Here is a 17,033-nt window from a genome sequence, read left to right as displayed (position 1 = left end):
TATATATTACAGAGCAGAGAAAATATTTAAACTTAGTTTTATGAGTATGTAATTCTAACTTCTAAAATAGTTTAATTGTCCATCATATCAGCTGATTAAGAAGGTTGCTTGTGTGATGCTAATTAAGTCAGCATATTTTGGTATTATTTGTCATAACTCATGATGTGGACATGGTTAGCAATTTATAACTATCAGATGTTTTGAGAAACTGACAGTTACATCAAATGCTTTTGAATGAAATACCTTAGTGAAAAAGTAAAAGTCCACATTAAAAGGTTCTTTATAAAATTTAAAATCCTCTCAATTGTTCTTATTAATGTAATCAATTGTGGCACATTGAATGTAAAAGAATCCTTTAATAAGCTTATGGTGTTAGTTAAAAATATATATAACAGCTGGTTGGTGTAATCATGTTAATATCTGGCAAAACATTTTAAGGAAAGAAATATTACTGAAGATGCCAATTAAATAATGATAAACCATTCAATTTTCTAGAAAGATAATAATTCTAAACTTGTATGCACCTAATAGCCTCAAGCATATACAATGAAAATTAATAGGACTACAAGGAGAAAGTGACAATTTCAGTATCAAAGTGGAAGATTTAAACATTTGTGTTTCATTGGTAGATCAAACACATTAAAAACTTAGTAAGACTAGAAGATTATAATAGAACCTGATAGACTTTTATAAGACACTGAATCCAACAGTTGTAGAATACATATAATTTTCAAGGAAACATAAAAGATCCATGGAAATTTCTCATTTCATACAAATGGAATCACACAATACGTGACATTTTGGGACCAGTTTCATTACTTAATATAATGTCTTCAAGCTTTATCCATATTATAGCATGTATCAGTTCTTCATTCTTTTTTATGGTCAAATAATATTTTATCATATAAATATATCACGTTTTCTTTATTCCTCAGTTGTTGGATATTTGGATTATTTCTATTTTTTTTTTTGGAGACTACTTATAATACTTTTAGCAACATCCATATGCAAGATCTTGTTTGGACACATATTTATATCTACATATATCTAAGGGTGTATATGGGCATAAAGGAAGTACATATTTATTTATATCCAATTGCCTTAGGTGTATATCTAAGAGTAGAATTGCTGAATCTTAAAGGAAATTTTATGTTTAACTTTTTAAAAAACTGCTGAACTGTTTTCCAAAGTAGTTGCATCATTTTTCATTCCCACACCATTTTTCATTCGTTCATTTTGTTGTTTGTGCTTTTGGTGTCATATCTAAGTACCACTTCCTAATCCAAAGTCATGAAGATTTTACACCTATGTTTTCTTCTAAGAGATTTATAATCTCAGCTTTTATATTTAGATATTTTTATCGATTTTGAGTTAATTTTTGTACATAATATGACGTAGGGGTCCAACTTCATTCTTTTGCTTGTGAAACTTAAGTTGCCATAGCACTTAATTTAAAAAATCTTTTTTTTTTCTTTGTTTTTGGAGACAAAGTCTCACTATGTCACCAGGCTGGACTGCAGTGGGATGATCTCAGCTCACTGCAACCTCTGCCTCCCAGGTTTAAGCAATTTTCCTGCCTTAGCCTCCTGAGTAGCTGGGACTATAGGCATGCACCACCACACCCAGCTGATTATTATTATTATTATTATTATTTTATATTTTAGTAGAGACAGGGTTTCACCATGTTAGCCAGGATGGTTTCAATCTTCTGACCTGGGGATCCACCCACCTTGGCCTCCCCAAATGCTGGGATTACAGGAGTGAGCCACTGTGCTGGCCCAATTCTATGTATTTTTAAATTTTCTTTGTGACTTCTTTTCCGATGCATTGGTTATTTAATATTGTGTGTTTAATTCCCACATATCTGTGAATTTCCTATTTCCCAAATTTTCTTGTTACTGATTTTGTCCCATTATGGTCTAGGAACACACTAGAACAATTTTAGTCCTTTGAAATTTGCTGAGACTTATTTTATGGCCTAACCTACGTTCCATCCTGGGGAAGGTTCAATGTGCACTTGAGATGGATGTGTATTCTGCTGTTGTATGGAGTGTTCTGCAGCCGCTGCAAGGCCCAGTTTGTTTACAATGTTGTTCAAGTCTTCTCTTTCCTTGTTTATCTTCTGTCTAGTTCTTCTATCCATTATTGAGATTAGAGTATTGAATTAATGTATTTCTCCCTTCAATTCTATCAGTTTTGCTTCATGTTTTCTTGGGGTCTTCTGTTAAGTGGATATAAGTTTATAACTGTTTTATCTTCTTGGTGGATTGGCCCTTGGTGGATTGGCATCAGTATAAAATAGCCTTCTTTGTCTGTAGCAATAGTTTTTTTCTTGAAGTCTATTTTGTCTTATATAAACACAGCACTTCACTTCTCTTTTGATTACTGTTGGAATGGCTTATCTTTCCCCATCATTTTGCTTTTAACCTCAAGGGTTCATCTTGCATAAGAAATGCTTAGAGAGAAATGTATAGCTGTGAACACCTATCCTAAAAGGAGAAAACATCTCAAATTAATTACCTAACCAAAAGTTAAGTTAATAATCTAACCAAATCAAACATTTCTGAAAAACAATGTTTTTATATAAGGAAAGGGAGTTGTCTTACCAGATGTAATTTTAGTTTAAAGATATTGTAATTATAACAATGCATTATTGCTACAAAGATTTACTAAGTGACAAATTCAACTAAACAGGGACCTCAGAAACAGGCCCACAGCATACACGAAACTTAATTTATGTCAGTTCAGCAACGGTACATCAGTTAGAAAAGAATAAACTATTTATTAGGATGCTTGGAATATTGATTATATAAATGAAAAGAATTAAAAAAAAAAACAGTTCTGTATTACAAACCATAAACTACAATTAATTCCAAGCAGATGAAAGACGTAAATGTGAAAGGCAATATTTCAAAACTTCTAAGAATCTTTGAAACAGTCATATGAATTTGAAGTAAAATTGTTTCTTAAATGATCAAGTCCAAAGGAAATTGATAATAAAATGTACATACATTACAATGTAAAGCTTTCATTTATAGAATAAAAACACCGTATACACAATGAAGAGAAAAGACTTATACTGAAATAAGTAATTTGCAATCTATGTCAATGATTAAATATTTGTGTTTGAAAATATGAACACCACAATGAAACTAAGAACAAAAAACTTAAACATACATCTTACAGATGAGGAAATACAAATTACCATAAACATAAGACAAGATGCTCAACCTTATTGTTAAGCAAAGAAACGCTAATTAAAATCTCAATGGGATATCATTTCATGCCTACCAGTTTACCAAAAAATTAAAAGGTGATTAATATCAAGTGTGGTGAGTATACGGGCAATAGCAATAGTTATCTCTTGCAGACAAGAGTATAAACTGGTAGAACTGGAAAGCAATGTGTCATTATAAAGTAGAACTGTGGATGAAAATTTCCTACAGTCATACCTACACCCCTAGATATAAGTCCTTGAGGAATTCTAGCCTGTGTACACCAGAAAATTCAAAAATTCTCAAGCATCATTGTTCATAATAGCAGAAAACAGGAAAGTATCCAAATTGTCTACCAACAGTTTAATAGATTCTTAAGTTGTGGTATATTCATAGACTAGTATAGTATATCATAGTTAAAAATAATGAAATACAGCTATTGGCTGTGTGTAGTGGTTCACACCTGTAATCCCAGCACTTAGGGAGGCAGAGGTGGGAGGATCACTTGAGCCCAGGAGTTCAAGATTAACCTGAGCAACATAGTGAAACTCAGTCTCTACAAAAATACAAAAATTAGCTGGGCATGGTGATGTGTGCCTGTAGTCCTAGGAACCTGGGAGACTGAGGCAGGAGGATCGCTTGAGCCTGGGAGGTGGAGATTGCCGTGAGCTAAGATCACACCACTGTACTCCAGCCTGGGTAACAGAACGAGACTGTGTCAAAAGAAAGAAGAAAGAAAGGAAGGAAGGGAAAGGCAGGGCCGGGCAGGGCAGGGAAGAAGGAAGGAAGGAAGGAAGGAAGGAAGGAAGGAAGGAAGGAAGGAAGGAAGGAAGGAAGGAAGGAAGGAAGGAAAGAGAAAAAGAGCTACAGCTATCTTCTTCAACACTGATGAATCTTATAATATGGAATGTGATAAGCCTATCACCAAAAAAATTACCTGTAGAATTTCACGTGCATAAATAAAAAAGCCAAATACCAAATGAAATATTTATTATTTTATTTTTATTTATTTATTTATTTTTATTTTTATTTTTTGAGACAGTCTCACTCTGCTGCCAGGCTGGAGTGCAGTGGTGCTATTTTTGGCTCACTGCAACCTCTGCCTCCCAGGTTCAAGTGATTCTTCTGCCTCAGCCTCCCAAGTAGCTGTGGGACTACAGGTGTGCGCCACCATGCCTAGCTAATTTTTCTTTTTTTAATAGAGACGGGGTTTCACCATGTTGGCCAGGATGGTCTCAATCTCTTGACCTCCTGATCCACCCGCCTCAGCCTCCCAAAGTGCTGGGATTACAAGCATGAGCCACTGCGCCTGGCCTCCCAATGAAATATTATTTAAGAAACCATATAAAGGTAATAAACTATGAGAGAAAGAGAGTTTGAGAGATAGAGGGAGAGGAAGATAGCAAAAGAGAAGGAGAAAAAGAGGCAAGATTCAGGACTGCGATTACCTCTAGGAAAATAGAAAGGGTGACAAGTGGGGAGGGGTACACAGCGTGCTAATGGGGTCGTAATGCTGAGCGTCTCAAATCTTTGGTGAGTACATGAGTATTTTATTATTGTCCTCTAAGATGCACATACAGTAAGCATTTTTTATTCATTCCCTAACACACATATTTTACTGGAAAATCTATTCAGCCATCTATGGGACTATATTGTATGAATCCTATGTTCTGTTACAGAGTGTACAGCTTAAGAATCAGGATAAGCTGTGGTCATTCTGGATTTTCAAGAGCGTCCTGAAGAAAAATTAATGTTTGCAATAAGCACAGAGGTGACTTTTGCACCTTCTTTCTCACAAGTAAATGAGATGGGGTTTTAAAGAGTTAGCTTTGAGGAAAGAAGGTCATGTCAAAGGAGATAGCCAGTGAATGATTGCAATAATATCAGAAACTGAATAGACCTTCCCATTCCCAGGAGGATTTGGTTACAGGTACTATGTAGAAAGCAGAGATTGATGTTAGCACATTGTATTTAGATCAGTGACCCCACTTTCCAAGTGTCTACAGACAAGTGGCCTGGACACATTACAGGTTTAGAGAATGACTTTAAAAGCAACCAAAACATTATAGATAGAAACAAGAAATGTTTGCAGCATGGCAGAGATTGCATGCACTTCCACATTTCAGGCAAATCGAGAAGGTGATTCCTAAAAAGTTGAAGCCATAAGGAAACCTGATTTTCTGTAGTGACTTTTGCAGGATGAGAAGAATTGAGGTAACACATGGCATTGTGTGACATTGCATAAAAAATTTAGAATAAATATATAAATGGGCCAGATATTTAAAGTGTCTTTGCTTTTGTATCTGAGGACCAGTCTCTACTCAAAACTCTTTTGACAGTCATGATTAAAAAAGAAACAGATATTCTAAAAAAGACAGATCCTTTGATAGGCCAAAAAAAATTTGAGTTAGGCACAGCTTAAGAAATATTGATGAGTTACTGGGCCTTTACAGTGTGAAAGATAAGGACTATAGTTGGGCTATAGGGTAAAGCTGGAATTTTGCCTACAAAGTGTACAGACCAGAAAAAAATTCTCTGTGAAACAATTGTGAATCAAAAGAGAATAGCTGAGATGGAGACTGGCTTCCAATTACAGTGCCACAAATTAAACAAGAAATCTTTATTTACAGCAATGCCTAGGGCAAGTCAGTCAATGCTATTGGAGGAAAAGTTTGGCACAAATAATGCCAAATGACAGAAATAGGTATCATAGTGAATTAACATTTCAATGTAAATTTCTCCAGGGTTCTGGGGGAAGACATAGCGTAGTCAAATTACATGAGCATGCTTTTTTTTTTTTTTTTTTTAAATATACTCAGCACTATTTTAGGTAGTGTGGCAAAACAGATGAACAATAAAATGTGTTTCCTGCCCTCAAGGACTTTATATATAATGTAGTTGAGCACACACTATCTGAGTGAAATAATGAGGTAAAAATGCAAAGCAAAATAATGAGAGTACTTGCTTGCATGGAAGGCTCTCAGTAACCTCATTCTCTGGGTCCTGGTAGAAAACCAGGCAGCTGGAACATCTGCTACTTGTCTACACACGAACCCTCATTGATCCTCACTGACTCCTAGTTGTACCCCAGTTGGAATGACGCTTGTTTACCATCTACTCCTAACAGGGCTTTATTATTGGGCTTTCTACAAATTAAAAACAGGAATTTAAAGGAATAAAAAATTGCTTGGAGTGAGAGTATTGAAAACTGATAAAAAGGCCACTAACAGTGAGAAGGGCAATAGAAAGCCTGTTACAGACATGACTCAGAAAGCAGAACAAGTGGGGAGCATGGAGCAAAGGCGCAAGCACGCTTTCCCCTCTCAGGCTCCCCTCTGACCATGATGCAGCCCTGTGTGATGGCTGATAGCCATGTGCTGACTTATCATTAACAGCAGGTTAATAGCTTCAGTATATATTTAATTAGGCTGGAAACTGTGTGATACATTTGAGAAATCTTTCTACTGAAATTAGTTTAAATAAAACCTTTCGACATGCAAAGGGAATAAGCCTCAGTTATCAGGACAAATCACAGCAGAGACACCTCATTTCCCAACCATCCTGGATAAATGAAGCCTTACTCTCTATCTTTGAGCCTGCCATTATGTGGTGCAGACCATATTTTATATATTATTATAAAGTAAAATTATCATAAAATGTGATTTTTTGCAATATCACACCCTTTATAGTCGTTCCTAAGAAGCAAGATAGTTAAATTTCAAGCACAGTAACAGGAAGAGATTCTAGACAAAATTCCTTTTAAATAAGCACAAATGAAAGTAAGTGCACATTTCACGCAGGTGTTCTGTTTTAATATTTGAATGTAGAATTTTCCAATGTTCTGGGATAGTGAACAGCACATGGAAAAGACCATAACAGAATATCATTGCTCACACATATTTGTATTATTTTAAAAAGCTAGGTGTACGTATCTAGATTTTTAAGCAAAACAGAACCACGATAGCAACACTGATTTTGGAAAAAACTGGAAAGATAGAGGGAACAGGAACTCAGGCTTAAGCCATAGCATACTTTTCTTTTATTGATTCTCCATTTGTTCTGTAGGATTTCAACAGTGAAGGAGACCTGAGAAGCCATAAAATCAATCCCTCAAATTGAAGTTGAAAAAAGCAAATCATCTCTCACACCCACCCTGATTGGTAATAATTAACTTGGGAATACTTCAGTTACTCTTTCATTAAGCAGTTCTCCTAGATATTGAACTTATGTTAGTTTATTTATTGGATTCATCCTAAGCATTCAAGGTGCTTTTGAAGGATATGAGGCAAACTGTTAGCATCATTTAACATTTATTGAATTATAGCATCCACATAACTTAGAGCAGACACAAGACTTAATGAGAAAAGCAAGACATCATTCCTATTTTATAAAGAGAGTAACCAAGGCAAACAAGTAGAAGGAAGAATTGCCCAAAGTCAGACAGAAAATACTGAGAGGAGATTAGGGCCCACTTAGATTATTTTTGGTAGATTGCTCTTTTCACTTCTACATAGCCGAGTTTGCCAGAAAAATCCGTCTCAGGAATAAAGGAAATGTAGGCAGAATGAACAGTTAATTGAGATGCTTAAGCATAAACACATGGAAAGGTGGTAGGTAAGCACCTGTGTTGACTTAGTCATCATTCTATTTGTATTTGCCAATCAATCTCTGCCAGTTGGTATCAGTCTTAACACACACTGATAGAGTTGGCTCTGAACTCTGTTATTTCCATAGTCACGGCTACCTACTACTCTGCTCCCACTTGAACTTCACTGTGATTTTGTTCACATGTCAGAACGAAGCAGACTACTTAGGGCCTTGGGTTGAGGTGGAGGGCATCTTTCTCCAGGCTAGGCATCTCAACTGAAGAGGAAAAGAAAGTAGGATTAGGAAATGATAAATACTAGAGGTCAACTGATCTGTTAAAAACAAAAATGATTATTTTTTCACTCCTGAGTTCTGAAAACACATTTGAGAGTTCTTCAACACAAGGAGCAAAAGAACAAAGAGAAAGGGGAAATCTTTGTTGTTGTATTGATCTGCCTTAATTGTATTCTTTCATCTTAGAAATAAGACAAGCTTGCATAGAAGCCACTGTCTGTGGTTCAGTTTCTGAACTAGAAAAAAACTTTTAAAAAATCAGAATCTGAGCATTTCAATTAGGGCATGATAGGGGTCAATACTGCTTTTTTGGTGAAGACCTTGAATAGGGTGGTTCAGTGAAAGAACTTAATGTCACGTTTAAAACAAGGAATAACAGTTCCGTGCTCTGACACAGGAGGGGTAGTAAGCACATCAATAATGATTATATGGGTTCCAAGTAGAATTAATGTCATAAGAGATTGGCACATATTTATTTTGGGTTCATGATGGAAGGAGAAAATAATAATTATTATTTGGCGACTGAAGAAGACTTCATGGAAGAGAAGGCTTTTGAGATGCGAGTAAAGAATGTTGAAGAAGAAAATAGACCTAGGTAGTCCAAATATAGCGGTAGTATAGGTCAGTGTATCCTTGGAGAAAACAAGTTGTGTATTTGACTGTAGGATACACAAGAGTGAGAGAAAGACAAGATAATAAGAGCCTTATTGTGGGAGGTCTACAGCATTTGTACTTGAATTGACAGTCAACAGTGGAGCCATTAAAGGTTTTTAGAAATGAATGTAATAGATTCAAAATTTAAGAAAATTAGAGTAAGGACCCAACAAAGACTGGAATGAAAGTAACATGAGCAATCAGGAGAATTTCATAGTAGAATTAAGTGAAAAATTGTGAGACTTTAAGCTAATAAAGGGAAAACCCAGATGTCACTAGCTGCATTTTCAGAGAGCTAACAAATCTAATGATTGCATAAGCCATAAGTCCCTTAAAATATTTAATTAAAATCTCTGGAAATCCCTTCCCCCAAATATCACATTTATACATACTCAAAATATTGCTTGTAATTTCCGGGAGCTTATGGAACCTTGGGAACCAGGAACCCTTTAGGACTCTGTGAACTACAAGGTAAGCACATTTGATTGACTGATTTGATTGACAGTTAAAGAATAAATCAATCAGTTATAAAACAAACATTACTATTTTGACATGACATAGACCACAATTTTCCCATTTTTTCCCCTCTGAATGCTGCCTTGGAAAGAAACTTCTGGAATTAAGAACCAGAAACAGAAGTGTATGGTGGTCACGTGGCAACCTGGGCAGTTTCTGGGGCATTTCACTTTTTTGTTTTTATAGCCTAATACAGTTTATGGTCAAAAAATTGTTTAAATGCCATATATCCTGTTATCCTCTGGAAGATTAATATTTCATATCCTCATATTAAATGCTCTTCTGTAAAGAACACTGGCTTAACTCTTTTTACTCTAGGACTTATAACCATTAATCCAGTGGTCTTCAGAGCTTGTCTCTGCAGGCTTCATCCAGAAATAACTGCTGTTCTCATAATCCATGGATAGAAATGAGACTTAGGCTCTAGGAACATAAAGTTTCCTTACATCTACCTTTACCTCTCCCAGCCCTCCTTACTCTGAACCAGGAGGTGTACATTCTGCTCTTTTCTAACTAGCTTTGTGGTCTTGGAAAAATTATGTGTCCAGAATTCATATCTGGAAAATGAATTTATACATCATGAAGATCTACACCATAGCTCAGTGGTTCTCAAACTTGAGCATTCATCAGAATCATCCTGAGGACTTATTGTAACAGTTTGCTGGGTCCCATATTAAAGCTTCTTATTTTAGAAGTCTGGGTGGGGGCTGAGAGTTTACACTGCTGTTGAGTTCCCAGGTGATGCCAGTGCTGATGGTCCATGAACCAAACTTAAAGAACTGCTGCTCTAGCATTTTTGGAATCCTGTGAACTCTTTGTAAAATTTTTATTATTTTTGTTGTTTTCTTTACAACTTTTATTTTAGATTCATCGTGAGCAGGTTTGTTTCAAGGGTAAATTGTATGTCTTGGGGTTTCAGTGTACAGATAATTTTGTCACCCAGCTAATAAGCATAGTACTTGATAGGTAGTTGTTAAATCCTCACCCTCCTTCTACCCTCCACCCTCAAGGAGGCCCCAGTGTTTGTTGTTCTTTCCTTTGTATATATGTGTACTCAATGTTTAGGTCCCACGTGTAACATGCAATACTTGCTTTTCTGTTCCTGCATTAATTCACTTAGGATAATGACCTCCAGCGGCATCCATGTTGCTAAGAGGACATGATTACATTATTTTTTTATGGCTGCATTTCATGGTTTAAATGTACCACATTTTCTTTATTCAGCCCACCATTGATGGCATCTAGGTTGATTCCATGTCTTTGCTACTATGAACAGTGCTGTGATATACATACATGTATGTGAGTCTTTATGGTAGGAAGATTTATATTCCTTTGGGTATATACCCAATAATGGGATTGCTGGGTTGAATTATAGTTCTATTTTACTGTGAGTTCTTATACTCTTTCCCAGATAAATCCGTTCCACTCTGGAGCTGGTGATTCGCTTCCTAGCTGCTCCTGGTTTGTGTCTGATGCTCAAGTTCTTGATTCATTATTCTGAATTTATTATTCATTGTTTTGATGGTTACTATTAGTATTTTCTGAGGAAGATTACTGCATCCATCCTATAGGGGTTTTAAAATTTCAAATATGTAGAGACCATGCTGCTTCTATAGTATAAATACCAACTTTCTAGGATACTAAGTATTGGATGAGCCCAACCAACACTGGGTGGAACACAAAGGACCTATGTATAGAATGTTTTTGTTGGGGCCCTTTCGAATGTGACTGTTAGTGTGGGTGCTGCCATAAAGAGTTCCCTCTACTCAAAATGCATGTGAAAAACTTCTGCAGAGTTAATGCTAGGACAGTATTGTGACATTGATAAAGTTTGACTTTGGGGTCCCTTCACTTTGTGTTTAATCATTTAATAAATATTTACTCATTGATGGCATATAAGGCATTAAGCTAGATACTTCAGGGGATGCAAAGATAAATCAGATAAAATCCTCGCCTGCAATGGAATTTACAATTCGGTATAAGACATATGATGTGTACATCCATGGAGACCCAGGTGTGGGGCTGTTGCAATATCAGCTGGGCTCAGATGACAGCAAATCCAATTACTACTTATGAGAACTCAGACAGTTTACGTAATCTCTTTCAGCCTCAGTTCCATAATGGTTGATAGATAAAATAATAACCCATAGGATCAACTATGGCTGCATTGTGAAAATCCATATACAACCCTATTATTTAAGAAAACATATTCCAGGCTTTCCATAGTACTCAGAATATAGTATATGTTCAATAAACGCAGCAGTTTATTATCAAAGTGGAGAGTGATATATGTAATAGATAATTGTTGAGTGCTTACTATGTGTTGGATATTGAGCTAAATATTTCTCATTTATTAGCTAGTTGAACCCTTACAACAAGCCTAATGAAATTGATCATAAAATTTTCTCAATTTTGCAGAGCTCAGGGACTTTAAGTAATTTGCTCAAGAAAACACAGCTTTCAAATGGTGGAGCTGGTATTTAAACAAAGGTATTCTAGTTCTAGGGTCTGTGTCCTTACCGTTATGTATACTGTTTTCTAATAAATGCTCTAAGAGGACTAAACAAAGCATTTAGGAAGGTCAGAGATGGGGACGAAACTTCTAAGGGGAGCTTCTAAGAAAATGAAGGCTGAAAATTTGAGCTGGGACTTGAAGAACAAGGAATTTTGGCTCTGTACATTCTTCCTTTTCCCTGTTTAATACATTTATTTATTTAATAAATACTTGTCTAGCACTTTCTCTGTGCCAGGCATCGTACTTAGGTGCTGGCAGCAGGACACAAGGTCCCTGATTCAAAGTTTCTGCCTTCATGGAACTTCTGATCCAGAGATGGAGATGGCAGTTTAACAGGCACTTATGAGTAATTACAGAGCAGAAATTTAGGATGCTATTCAATTCAGGAACAATGAGCTGAGAGTTCACTCCATCCCAGATTGTGCTACATTCCACGGGAGATGCAAAAGTGAGTCATTGGCTTGCCTTGTGGTTAGACCTTACCTGGAAAGTATTGTTTGTTCTTCCTCATCTGTCTTGTTGCCATTGAAATTTCTGTGATGCTAAATCTGTTCATGCAAAATCATTTACAGTCTCTTAGTTTTTACACATGATCTTAGCCAAAAGGCTGAGAAGCAATACCTCTTATTTTTAAAGTAAATGAATGTGGTAGGAGAAGAGTTTTTTAAGTCATTGACCATTGCATTCTGTGTAAGCTAAAACCTTCAACATCATCCCTTCTGCTTCCTTCTTCCTCATCCGATCTATGTCCAATCCATCTCCAAACTGTGTCAATTCTGTCTCATTAACATCTCTCACATCTAAGTCACTTCCCTCCATTTCCAATGCCACTGCCTTAGCTCAGGGCCCACACCACCCACCCTGACTCTGTAGATAAGGAGCTGCTTTAAGTTGTTTTAAGAAGCTATACCTTTCCCTCTCTCTAGGTTTTTAGCATATTTTTCCCTCTGTTCAAAATCCTCTTTCCCTGTATCCTCAACTAGGGAATTACTGTTGTTCATGCTGGATGCCTTTCCTATGAAAACTCTCCCTGGCCACCAGCCATAACCACCATGGAAATAAGGTTGGCTTTTCCTCCTTCAGGTTCACTCTAAGTACTTCATACTTATCCCTACCAATTATATATCTGTTTAGACCTGGGCTGTGTAACATGCTGGCCACTAACCAGTGTAGTAGCTACTGAGTACTTGACATGTGACTGGAACGAGTTGAACAGTGCTGTACATGTAACATAAACATCAGATTTCAAAAACCTACTATGTTGCCCAGTAATTTTTAAGTACTTGTTCACATGTCATGATAATATTTGGGATATACCCAGTCAAATAAATATGTTATTAAAATTAACCCCACTTACTGCTTTTAACTTTTCAGTGTGTCTAATTGAAAGTTTAAAAGTATAGCCGGGCGCGGTGGCTCAAGCCTGTAATCCCAGCACTTTGGGAGGCCGAGGCGGGTGGATCACGAGGTCAAGAGATTGAGACCATTCTGGTCAACATGGTGAAACCCCGTCTCTACTAAAAACACAAAAAATTAGCTGGGCATGGTGGCACGTGCCTGTAATCCCAGCTACTCAGGAGGCTGAGGCAGGAGAATTGCCTGAACCCAGGAGGCAGAGGTTGCGGTGAGCCGAGATCGCGCCATTGCACTCCAGCCTGGGTAACAAGAGTGAAACTCCGTCTCAAAAAAAAAAAAAAAAAAAAGAAAGTTTAAAAGTATATATATGGCTCACGTTTGTGCCTTGCATTACGTTCTTATTAGATGGTACTGCTCTACACCTTAGGTAATTACAGCAGGGGCTGGAAAACTAGTCTTGCCACCTGCTTTTTGAAATAAAGTTTTATTGGAACACAACCAGGTGCTTTTGTTTATATTCTCATGGCTGCTTTCCCATTACAATGGCAGAGTTGAGTACCTGTGAAAGAAACAATATGGCCCACAGCCTAAAAGATTTACTACTTGGACCTTTGCAGAAATACTAGTTGACCTCTTTTCTAGAAGATTGATACTGTATTTCATTTTTCTTTGTGTCTCCAAATCATGGCACAGTACCTGACACCTAATAAATACACAATACATATTTGCAATATTGTCTGACTGAATAAATTTCTATTTGATATATGATTGTTGAATAAATATCAATTGAGAAGGATATTGCCAGGATCATCACTGAAATTAGTTTATGGCCCACAGTTACGGTGACCATGGGATCAAAATTAAAAATTGAAATACAACCTGACAAGTAGGTATATACTTGGATAATCATCATACACAACATTTAAAATGGAGACCTTCCAAGCCAGAATAGGTGGTTCTCATTCCATTGTCATGGAATATCTTGATTTTGGAATAGACAGAGATACTTTAATTATGCTTAAAACAGGATAAAGTGTTGTATATATTAGGAAACTTACCTTGTAGTTTGCATATTTGGAGTAAGGGTTTATGTTATAACAACCTCCACCATCTCTTATAGTAGTAAATCCTATGGGAGTCTGGATCTGGTTGGTGTATATGAGAATTAATTCATATATCTTAAAAATGGTGCTGAGAATCAGTGTTAGAAGAGAATTAAGCACATCTTCACGCTTTGATCCAAATATACTCTTGTCATTTTCTCTCTGCTCACAAATCTGCGGCTGTTGGAAGACATGAAATAATTTTCTTTCGTGTTCCTCTGTCAAATTGTTGATGAACATGATTTCACATAATTGAAACAGCTAGAGTTACCATAGATGAGAATTGAATTTCAGGTCTTGGTTATGCAACATTATCTTATCTCATAAGAAGCAGTCATTTTTTTAAAAAAAAGTATAACATTTCTCAGTGTTGCTTTGGATCTTTTCTTTTTGCAGTAATTAAAGTTGTAGAAGCAGCTAGATATCCTTATTTCAGCGGGTAGAGTCCACAGGGCTTTTCTGAAGAAACCATGGGAGGCAGAGAGTTTTCTTTATTGAAGTCAATTTGGGAACCAAACAAGAGAAGGCTAAAAGTAATATTCATATGTGATCAATATAGAAAGAGAACAATTAAGTATTTGATGATTTTTGCTTTAGGCTGGTTGAAAGAAATGAAGGATTATAAAGTTGATAAGATCACAGAGTGAGTGACCACCCACCCACACATCTATCCATTTCCCAACAGTTACTTATTAAATTAGTTAAATTACATTTATTAAATTACTATTTGTCCATCTCTGTGGTACATGTTGTGAAAGACACAAGGGAAACAAAAAGTAATCTTTACTCTTGAAGATTCGCATAATATTAAAAGTGAAGGTACTTTAAAAATGATATTATTGTAATTCTGTGTTCTCTTTACAAGACAAAGACAGAGTTGTTAGGTGATTTGCTTCAGGTGATATTTAAAAATTTATGTGGTGGGCCACAAGGCCCTAATTCCCAGTCCAATAAATTTGCTACTATGTTTACTGGGTAATGCAGACATGTTTGTCCACCTAAAAAGTTGGAAAATAAATAATCCCAAGTTATTATGTAAGCAAATGTGAGATCATCCTGTATGCCTGATCTATGAAACATCCAGGAATATTCATCATTGAGTAAGAGAATTCAAGGAAGGCTTAAGGGAGAGGTGAGCCTGGAGCTGGACTTTAAGGAAATACAGAGCCTGAGGTCACAAATGCTGGAGAGAAGATATTTCAGGTATGATAAACAAAATAAATAAATACATAAATGCAGGGCAGCAGAACTGAGCAGGCATTAGAGATACAGAAAAAAGAGATACAATCAGGTTAAAAAAAATCAACAAAAGTAGTGAAGATGATCCTGAGTTGCACAGAGGGACTCTGTGGAAGAGGTGGAGGAATTAGGTTGGGCCACTGAAGTGAGAGCAGTTGATGTAAGAAAGCTGAATGCCTGCCGGAAATTTTTTTCTATGAGTAAGAGACGAAGTGTAAGCCAAGCTTTTGGAAGATTTATACATTGCACTCCCACTCTAGAGAAAGACGAAACATTCCTCAAGGACTCAGAAAGAACCCCAAAAGGAAAGAAAATCATTCTGGCAAATTAAACAGGGCAATGAGTCTATCAGGTTCCCTTTTCCAGCTCTATATTGTGCACCCTTCACGGTATTTTTGACCAAAATTTACAAGTTAGGTAGGAAAATCTAAATGGGAATATTTGGAAAAAACTCACAGAGAACTAATGATATTAAGGATATACACACACTTACTTTCAGAGATAGCCAATTTCTATTCCACTGGGTTTGGATTTTTTTTTAAGGTTTTGATATATAGCTTAAATTATTGCTTATGTAGGATGAAATGCATCCTTAAACACTATGCTGTCATTGTAAGAGCTACCAATCACTCAGACCACCATCACTGACAGTAAATATTTTATATCTTATTGAAAAATAGTATTTTCCCTATAAAATTTCAAAATTATATTTCTTTTAGGCTCATTCCCCAAATCCTCCCTTGAGAGGCTTAAAAAATCATACAAGCTTGCCAATGAAATTTCAGTGAATAGTTGTTTTGAGTTTGACTTTTAAGTTCCATGGATTTGGGGTATGAAATTCTATTTATCACATCACCGTTGCTGTGCATGTGGAATTAGTGCGAAAAAAAGAATCTGTAGGCATCACTTTCATTACTTATTTATTTATTTATATAATGTAAGTAGGAAACTATATCGCATAAATGGTGCCAACTTACAACTATTTCTCCAACTCCATTTTTACCGGTCTGCAAAAGATTACCAGTTACTGCCACCAGGCTCTTTCAACTGCACAAGAGTTGCTGCCTTTATTTGCGCAATTAACTTGCCTGTTGGTGGAGGAAGATGATGTGAGCAGAGGCAAGCACAGGCACTCATTGTTTGTTGCCACTGACATAGTGAAGTTGCGAGGTGTAAGCCAGGGTTGTGATTCATCCCCAGCTCCTGCAGCTTGGCTTGAGTAACTGACTGCCTTAACACCTCTTTAAGCATTCTTCCTTGTTCTTTTTCAAGGACCTGATAGTTTATAGAGAAAAAGAGATGCAACAACATGTACAATGGAAGAAATGCTATGAAATAGACAGTGGTCATGCAGGATTTGCCCCGTTTCCCAAGTTGATAGGGAAGGTTGACTACTCATTTTAGTTTGTGACATGCACTCTTCTGAGAATAAAAAGGCATCTTTTGGTTAGCCTGTGGTTGAGGGGTTACTATCATTCTTGTCATCTTCAAATATAGGTGGGACATTCTGGACAGATGATGTTATAGATAACAAGAGAGAAGACATTTATATGC

General features: G+C 36.4%; 1 long non-coding RNA gene across 1 annotated transcript; it reads right to left on the bottom strand.

Annotated features, from left to right (window-relative positions):
- Window positions 1-7,051: 7,051 nt before the first annotated feature.
- LOC141581409 (uncharacterized) lies at window positions 7,052-16,078 on the bottom strand. The gene is made up of 4 exons (XR_012513993.1): window positions 14,196-16,078; window positions 12,265-12,329; window positions 9,143-9,214; window positions 7,052-8,078 (listed from the first exon to the last, which is right to left on the bottom strand). It is a non-coding gene; the product is annotated as an uncharacterized LOC141581409 (long non-coding RNA).
- Between the last annotated feature and the right edge of the window lie 955 nt (window positions 16,079-17,033).

This window comes from Saimiri boliviensis, chromosome 15, assembly GCF_048565385.1.
Source record: "Saimiri boliviensis isolate mSaiBol1 chromosome 15, mSaiBol1.pri, whole genome shotgun sequence".
Classification (NCBI taxonomy): domain Eukaryota; kingdom Metazoa; phylum Chordata; class Mammalia; order Primates; family Cebidae; genus Saimiri; species Saimiri boliviensis.
This window is presented reverse-complemented; position numbering and strand designations above follow the sequence as displayed.